Below are 9759 nucleotides of genomic sequence, written 5' to 3'. Positions count from 1 at the left end.
CTACATAAGCTTGCCATGGAAAGGAGTAAGAAGGATTGGATGAAGACAGTAGGAAAGCAGAGAGACGGAAGGGAAGGCATCTTCATACGCTTGTCTGAAGTTCCTACCAATGAATTACATAAGTATCTCTATCTCTATCTTTATGTTTTTATGCGTTCATCACCATATCCATTTGAGTTTGCCTGACTAAGATTTACAAGATGACCATAGCTTGCTTCATACTAACAATCTCCGTGGGATCGACCCTTACTCGCGTAAGGTTTATTACTTGGACGACCCAGTGCACTTGCTGGTTAGTTGTGCGAAGTTGTGTAATGCCATGGTATTGAACACCAAGTTTTTGGGGTTCATGACCGGGGATTATGAGAGTTGTGAAAAGTATTGTTCACAATTTCGCGCACCATCGGGTTACTTGGTAATCCTCGTTCTTGGACCTTATTCAAGTCTCTTTCAGGGATTACCTTTGTAACTTTATATTTTTGGGCTGGCTTTGCCATGTCGGTCCCTATCGAGTTACTTGGTAATCCTCTTTCTTGGGCCTTGTTAGGTCTCTTTCAGGGATTACCTTTGTAACTTTATATTTTTGGGCCGACTTCGTCTTGGTAATCCTCTTTCTTGGGCCTTGTTCAGGTCTCTTTCAGGGATTACCTTTGTAACTTTATATTTTTAGGCCGACTTCGCCATGTCGGGCCCTGTCGAGTTACTTGGTAATCCTCTTTCTTGGGCCTTGTTCAGGTCTCTTTCAGGGATTACCTTTGTAACTTTATATTTTTGGGCCGACTTCGCCATGTCGGGCCCTGTCGAGTTACTTGGTAATCCTCTTTCTTGGACCTTGTTCAGGTCACTTTCAGGGATTACCTTTGTAAATTTATATTTTTGGGCCGACTTCGTCAGGTCGGGCCCTGTCGAATTACTTGGTAATCCTCTTTCTTGGGCCTTGTTCAGGTCTCTTTCAGGGATTACCTTTGTAACTTTATATTTTTAGGCCGACTTCGCCATGTTGGGCCCTGTTGAGTTACTTGGTAATCCTCTTTCTTGGGCCTTGTTCAGGTCTCTTTCAGGGATTACCTTTGTAACTCTATATTTTTGGGCCAACTTCGTCATGTCGGGCCTTCTCGAGTTACTTGGTAATCCTCTTTCTTGGACCTTGTCCAGGTCTCTTTCAGGGATTACCTTTGTAACTTTTTCGTAGGAGTCTGACTTCATCATGTCGGACTCTTCTAAGTTATAGTAATCCTCTTTTATAGGGTTGGCCAGACCTCTTTCCAAAGCTTTACTTATAAAGTGGGTTCTTGTGGTTGGTCCGACTTCTTTGCGTCGGCCAGTCTTCAAGTTATTTTATAGCGATCCATTTTATTAGGACCTCGTCAGGTCCTTTCTATGGATCACTTTCTATAACTTCTTGCATTATTCTGTTTTCATCTTTGCCGATTTTGTAGAGTTTGGGTTTTAACCCTCGTTTGGCAGACCTTTTAATGAATTTGGTTTTCATCTTTGGTCTTTATCGCGATCGCGCAGTGAATTTGATTTTCACTTTCTGTCGATCCGTAGCTTTATAATCGAGTGATGAATGTTTTAGAATAATGCGGCTTGAGCATTTGTAGAAAATCTGAACAGATTTTATTAAAAGAAAATGCAAATATACATACGGGGGTTAATTTCCTAAGTCAGGTGATTTGTAGGTCTTGGCTTGGCGCCTCGTTAAAAAACCTTTTCAGGAAAAAGAGTGCGCCTTGTCCAAGGTTCTTTATCATCCCTAGCTATAGTACCTTCTTAGGTTGCAGGTGTGCCATGACCTGGGAAGCTCTCGCCCGTCAAGTTCGAAAAGCCTGTAGTAGCCCTTTCCCAGCACCTCTATGACTCGGTAAGGTCCTTTCCAGTATGCTGCCAGCTTTTCTTCTCCAGGTCGAGTTGTTCCGATGTCGTTTCGGATTAAGATGAAGTCGTCCTCAGCAAAGGCCCGCTGTATTACCTTTTGGTTGTATCTGGAGGCCATCCGTCATTTCAACACCTCTACCCTTATCCGAGCTCTTTCTCGGATTTTCGGAAGTATGTCAAGCTCTTCCCTTTGAAGTTGGGAGTTGGATTTTTCGCTATAGTAGATCACTCTGAGTGATCCTTCTTCAACCTCCACTGGGATCATTGCCTCCATTCAATAAGCTAATCGGAAAGGTAACTCCTTTGTAATGGAATGTGGAGTCGTCCGATATGCCCAAAGGACTTGCAGGAGCTCTTCAGCCGAGGCTCCTTTTGCATCTTGTAATCTCCATTTTAACCCGGCTAATATGACTTTGTTGGCAGCTTCGGCTTGCCCATTGGCTTGGGGGTGTTCGATAGAGGTGAATTATTGTTTTATATTCAAGTCAGCCGCTAGCTTTCTGAAGCCTGCATCTGTGAACTTGGTACCATTGTCTGTAGTGAGGGAGTATGGAACTCCAAACTGTGTGACAATGTTTCTATATAGAAATTTTTGACTTCTCTGAACAGTGAAGTTAGCTAGGGGTTCTGCCTCAATCCATTTTGTGAATTAGTCTATTCCTACTATGAGGAATTTGACTTGTCCCGATCCTTGAGGAAATGGTCCGAGAAGATCGAGTCCCCATTTTGCGAATGGCCAAGGTGAGGTCACGCTGATGAGCTCCTCTGGCGGGGCGATGTGAAAGTTGGCATGTTTCTGACATGATGGACATGTCTTTACGAATTCTGTGGCTTCTTTTTGTAGAGTTGGCCAATAAAATCCTGTCCGGAGTACTTTCTTGGTAAGTGCTTACGCTCCGAGATGATTGCCACAAATGCCACTGTGTACTTCTTCTAGAACTTCCTTTGTGTTGGAAGTCGGTACACATTTTAATAACGGTATCAAAATCCCTCTTTTGTATAGAGTGTTGTTTATGATAGTATAGTATTGTGCTTCCCATTTTAATCTTTTTGCCTCTTTTTCCTCTGTGGGGAGTGCTTCTATTTTGAGGTAGTTAATTATGGGAGTCATCCGTCCCTGATCGCGACCTGTTATGGCTAGGACTTTTTCTTCTTCTGGGATTGATGGATTCTATAGAATTTCTTGGATGAGGCTTCTATTGTTGCCCCCTGGTTTGGTGCTGGCTAGTTTTGAGAGTGCATCGGCTCGAGCATTTTGTTCTCGGGGTATGTGACGAATCTCATATTCTCCAAATTGTCCGAGTTGTTCTCTGGCTTTGTCCAAGTACTTTTTCATGATGGGGTCTTTGGCTTGGTAGCTTCCTCCTATTTGTGAAGTAACTACCTGCGAATCGCTGAAGATGATAAGCTTTTGAACTCTAATCTCCCTGGCTAGTTTCAAACCAGCTAGTAGTGCCTCATATTCCGCTTGATTGTTTGAGGCGAGGGACCCAAATTTGAGGGAGAGTTTGATTTGGGTTTCCTGGTTGCTTTCAATTATCATGCCTGTGCCGCTTCCAGTTTTATTTGAGGAACCGTCCACATAGAGATTCTATTTTGTGGGGATTTTTGATGTGTCTGTAAATTCTACAATGAAGTCGGCCAGGTGTTGTGATTTGATGGCCGTCCGAGCTTCGTATTGAAGATCAAATTCGGACAACTCGACTGCCCATTGCAAGATTCTGCCCGCCAGGTCTGTTTTCTATAAGATCCCTTTTATGGGTTGGTTGGTCCGAACTCTAATGGTGTGGGCCTGGAAGTATAGGCGAAGTCGTCGTGATGTTAGTATGAGAGCGTAAGAAAATTTTTCTATTTTCTGGTAGTTCAGCTCGAATCCTTATAGTGCTTTGCTGATAAAGTATATGGGCTGTTGCCCGCTGTCGTCTTCTCATACCAGTGCTGAGGCTACTGCTCGATTTCCTACCACGAGGTACAATATGAGTGGTTCTCCTTCCCGTGGCTGAGTCAGTATGGGTGGCTGTCCCAGGAATCTTTTGAAGTCTTGAAAGGCTTGCTCGCATTCCGCTATCCATTCAAACTCCTTTCCCTTTCTTAGAGTGGCGTAGAAGGGGAGACATCCTATTGCTGATCCGGCCAAGAATCTGGACAAGGCTGCCAACCTTTCGTTGAGTTGTTGTACCTCTTTAACACAAGTCGGACTTTTTATGTCGAGTATGGCCCGGCATTTATCCGGGTTTGCCTAGATTCCTCTCTGTGTGATCATAAAACCCAAGAATTTATCAGCTTCTACTGCGAAGGTGCACTTTGCGGGATTGAGTCGCATGCCATGTTGTCTTATAGTGTCGAATACTTGGGTCAGGTCGGATAATAACATCTCTTCATTTTGTGTCTTTAGTAGCATGTCATCCACGTAGGCTTCCATGATTTTTTCGATGTGATCTGAAAAAACCTTGTTCATTAATCTTTGGTAAGTGGCTCCCGCGTTTTTAAGACCGAAGGGCATGACAATGTAGCAGTAATTTGCCTTTGGGGTTAAGAATGACATTTTTCTTGGTCAGGTGGGTACATTGGGATTTGGTTATATCCCAAGTATGCGTCCATAAAGGAGAGGTATTTATATCTGGAGGAGGCATCTACCAGTGCGTCGATGCTTGGGAGTGGATAAGGATCTTTTGGGCAGGCTTTGTTGAGGTCAGTATAGTCAGTGCACATTTGCCACTTCCCGTTTGACTTTTTCACCAATACGACGTTAGCAAGCCATAGTGGGTATTTGACTTCTCTTATGAAACCTGCCTCCAGTAGAGCTTGTACCTGTTCTTCCACAGCTTGAGAGCATTCTGGTCCTAGCTTTCTACGTCTCTGTTGTACCGACCGAGATCTTGGGTAGACTGCTAGATTGTGGCACATTAGCTTAGGGTCTATGCCTATCATGTCTACGGCCTTCCAAGTAAAGAGATCGACGTTGTCTCGAAGAAACTATATGAGTGATTCTTTTATGTCTCTTTTCAAGAGTGTGCCGATATTGGTCATTTGGTCCGGGGTGTCCCTGATCTGGATTTTCTCTATTTCACCTTCAAGTTGTGGGCAGAGTTCTTCCCGCCTCTGAACTCCACCGAGCTCAATTGTGTGGAACTCTTCTCCTCTGCCTCTGAGGCTTAGACTTTCATTGTAACAGCGGCGCGCCATCTTCTGATCTGCTTTTATCGTAGCTATCCCCCCTACCGTTGGGAACTTCATGCATAGATGTGGGTTTGAGACTATTACACCGAGCTGATTCAACATTATCCGACCTATTAGGGCATTGTAGACTGAACTTACGTCGACTACAATGTAGTCTATTTTGAGTGTTCTTGACTGACTTCCTTTTCTGAAAGTTGTGTGTAGCGAGATGTATCCCATCGGTTGAACCGGGGTATCTCCTAGTCCGAACAAGCTATCCGGATATGCTTTGAGATCTTTTTCTTCTAGGCCGAGTTTGTCGAAGACAGTTTTGAATAAGATATCGGCGGAGCTCCCCTAGTCTATTAGCGTGCCGTGAAGATTTGCATTTGCCAATATAATAGTAATGACCATGGGATCGTCATGTCCTGATGCGATGTCGGAAGCGTCTTCCTTGGTGAAAGTAATCGCGGGGATTTCGAGTGCTTCCTCCTTTCCTGCGCATGATATACGTCTTTGAGGTGTCTTTTGCGAGATGATTTGGAGATTTCTCCCCCAGCAAATCCGACGTGTATCATATGGACATGTCTTTCTGGTGTACGAGATGATCGCGCGGTTTGTCCAACATCTTCTGCTCTTCTTCTTTTTCTTTGCTCATCGTCACGGGTGGCTAGTGATAAACGAAATTTAGCATGCCGATATAGAATTCAATAATGGATATAATCGTGAGTATAGTCTAATCGACATTCAAACTTCGCATCAAACAATCCTACAATCTATAACCGAGAGTACTAGTCTCCCGAGTCGTCCTCCCTTGGAATTGCTAGAGAATGCATATTATTGATTAGGAAACCTTGTTATGATTCTTTTGGAGTTTAGTGAAAGTAGATGACAAACAATCAATATTAGAAGACTTGGCCTAGGGTGGGCATTAGAAATTCTATCATTATAGTTTCCTTCAATGATGATAACAATTAAGCTTTGCTTCACTTAGTCAACCTCTAGGTATAGAGGAAAGTCAAGTGAGAGTAACTAACTTGAGTCACAAGTCCTAGTTTCACCCTAGGGAAATCTAGCTTTAGTGCACTCCAAGTCAATTAGCAATTCCTAATTTCCAATCAACAATTGACATTAACTATTCAACTTTTTCTAATGGTCCAAACCCTAAGCCAAGTAAGAAACTTTTACTCCATAACTAGTGTTGGCATTTTATAAAACAATTGATGAGCAAGGATGAAAGACATAGTAAGAATGAGAAGAAATTAGAATTAAAAGTACTTCAACACAAGAAATTAACAACAATCAACAAAGAACAACAATAGAAATGAACCTTTCAAGGAATTGATAGAATTCAAAACTACAAGTTGAATCTAAGATCTATGAGAATTGAACAATTACAAGCACTAATTGAGATTAGAGAAGATGATCTATAACATGAACAAAGTAAATTGAGAGTTGCAATAGATCTCACCAAGGAATGGTTGAGAATTGAGAAATGGAAGAAGATGAACCCTAATGAGAGGTTGGAATCTCTCTCTCTCTCTACCCAAGAGTGTAACTACCACTAGGAAAAATATCTAGAACAATGTAAAAATGAGCAAAAGTCCCCTAACCCTTCAACCCTTGGTCTTTTTTAAGCTTTTCCCGCCAAGGCACTTCCCAAAATGGGATCTCCAACTGTCTTCACGCCTAGGTCACATGACCTTTTAAAAAATCATATTCGAGCATCGGCGCGCACGCGCACAGTACGCCTGCGCGCCACTGGGGCGTCTTGCAATTTGCGCGGAAGCGTGACGTACGCGGACGCGCCCATGGGGGTAATGGCTTATCCGCTACACGCGCCGGCTCGTAGCTTGGCTCTTGACTTTGGCTTCTGGCTGCGCAATCCACATGGGCACGCCAGGTACGCGCACGCGCCCTTGCTGAAGTTCCTAAGGCTCAATTTCTCATGCTCCTCTCTTTTGCACCCACTTTCCTTTTCTCCTCTGGGTCATCCCTGCCCTATATTTTGAAATCACTTAACACACAGGTCACGGCATCGAATGGCACCAAGAGAGGATTAGAAATGTGTCTAGTTTAGTGCAAAATAAGCATGTTTTCATCCGTGAGGCAAAATTAGGAAAAGAACACAAAGTCATGTATTTTCATATGAAAAGTGTGTGGAATCATTGATAAAACCCTTGAAATCAATACAAGATAAACCCTAAAAGCGGGGTTTATCAACCTCCCCACACTTAGATTCTAGCATGTCCTCATGCTTAGAGAAATGCAAAAGACCGAAGGATTATAAAGGTATAAGACTCATGAGGTGCAATCTAATTACATGAATGCAACTATGACTAGTGCTACTATCTACTTGTTTAGGAGCAAATCAACCTTCCTAAGATACATTCAAGCACATAGGGCAAGATAGTGGGAAATACATGAGACTTACCAATTTTTAATCATCAAAGTGAAATATACGCAACTTGCATGAAGAACGCTCGTGAGAGTCGGGAACAAGAATTAGAGCCTTTGAACCCTCACCGGAAGTGTTTACACTCTATCCGCTCGGTGTATCGGGGTCTGTTCACTCAATTCTCCCCTAATCATGCTTTCTAAAATTTGTTTTCCGTCTAACAATCGACAATTATTCAATGCATGCATACAATTATCATGAGGTCTTTTCTTTTAGGTTGTAATGGGGCTAGGGTCAAGGTAGGGTCATATATGGCTAGTGGACTAGGATTTGAATCTTTTATTAGCTTAGACTTTCCCACCTAACCTATATAATGACCTATACAATTGAATACTAATCTAACTACCCATTTTTCACTTTTTCACATACTTATGCATTTTCTTTTTGTTTCACAACACTTATTTTATTTGAGCTTCGCCTTAGGGCATTTTGTCCCCTTTAATGCTTTTTTCCCATACATTTTGTCGCCTTCATTTCTTTTTTTTTTCTTTTGTCTTTTTCATTCATTCATTTTTTTTCATTTCTTTCAAACTATATATAGGAGCACCAATGCATAAGGTCCATACATTTTAATCAGTACATGAGTATGTACCCGATTCCCAAATATATAGGTACAAAGCACACCCTTTTATCCCAACCAATGTCCCAAGTTTCCCACACTTAAATGATACTCATGCACTCTAGCCTAAGCTAACCAAAGATCCAAATAAAGGACATTTATTGTTTTTCGCTTTAGGCTCGTGATGTGCTAAATTAAAGAATAAGTGGGTTAAGCGTACGCTCAAATCTGGCTAACAATGGTTGTTACAAGGTAAGGCTATTTGGATAAGTGAGCTAATGAATTGATGGCCTCAATCATATAAATGCATGAATGCAAGGAATAACGGACATATAGACTCAAACAAAGCAAAGATCACAATCATAGAGAGAGAACAATTGTACACAAGAAGGAAAATAAGTGACTATAGGATGTAGCCACACAATAAGGCTCAAGGCTCAAGGCTCACTAGCTTGTGTTCTTAACTCAAAATCCCTGTTCCAAAGTACAATCTTCAAACAAGTTTAGCATCAAAATTTTCAAAATTGGCAAGGTCAAGGTTGCCCCAAAATCTTAATTTTGCCCTAAGGTATTAGTTTCCTAGGAGAGAGTTCCTTGTTCCAACCAAGTAAATTATCATGCAAATGGTGTCGAAGAAAACCTAATCATGCAACCTATCCTAACTACAAAGGGGTTCAAAATTTTATTCGGGTGTTACCTACGGAGATCGGTCGGCCGACCTCCCCACACTTAAAACTTAGCACGGTCCTCCGTGCTATAGGTGATGCGCAATGGGTGGTCGAGTCCTGAGTGTCCTTCATCTCCTTTGTCATCGCTATTTCCGCTTGAGGTTGCGGTAGATGTGGAGATATCCGGTTCCTCCATAGGTGGGGTGACAATGCTTAGAAGCTTCTTCACGTGAGCGTATCGGCGTTGGTTATGCCTCTCGTAACGGTCCAACTTCTTATGAAGGTCTTCAAGGCGTTGGGTGGCTGATTTTTGTGGTGCGGCTGAAGTGGTAGTGTTGCGAGTGGGGGTGGCCATTCCAAGGTTCATGGTAACTTCCGGAGGCTTGAGGCACCTCTTGGTCAGAATAACATCGCCCTCGACCGGGATTGAGGCCCTCCTATCTTTGGCCTCGCGGTGGACACCGGCTGCTGCGACTAATTCGGTTACCATAACGGGGAAGGGTAAGTTTCCCTTAACATGAATGTGCCCCATGGATTGTCAAATGGAAATGTCGACCGGTTTCTCGGTTAAGATGCACCATACCAATAAGGCAAGCTCGACGGTAATGGATGACCCATGGGTGCTCGGGAGCACGTAGTGAGCTAGGATTTGGGCCCATGCCGCGGCTTATTGAGAGAGGAAACGTGCATCTAAACCCTTTGGTCTTCGCTTTATAGTCCCTCAAATCCGACATGCTTCAGGCAAAGCTATTACGCGGAGAACCGCACTCCAATTGAACTCACGTTCATCGCATGCCGACAAAGCTTCTTGATAGGCGTCATATCCATCCGCTAATGGCCCAATCTTAAGTACTCCTTGGATGGCTTCCACTGTGACTGGTACTTGCTTTCGGCGCACAAAGATTGATGCGAGAAGGGGTGAATGGTAGTTGGAGTAAAACTCCACCACCCAAGATAAGTTGACCTCCTTTGGTTGCCTCAAGAGGAATCTCCATTGCCTCCGGTCAATGCGGGGCATCACCATCGGAGTGAGGTGG

This window comes from Arachis duranensis, chromosome 1 (genome assembly GCF_000817695.3).
Source record: "Arachis duranensis cultivar V14167 chromosome 1, aradu.V14167.gnm2.J7QH, whole genome shotgun sequence".
NCBI lineage: Eukaryota > Viridiplantae > Streptophyta > Magnoliopsida > Fabales > Fabaceae > Arachis > Arachis duranensis.
The sequence above is the reverse complement of the archived record's forward strand: the minus strand, read 5'-3'. Positions refer to the sequence as shown.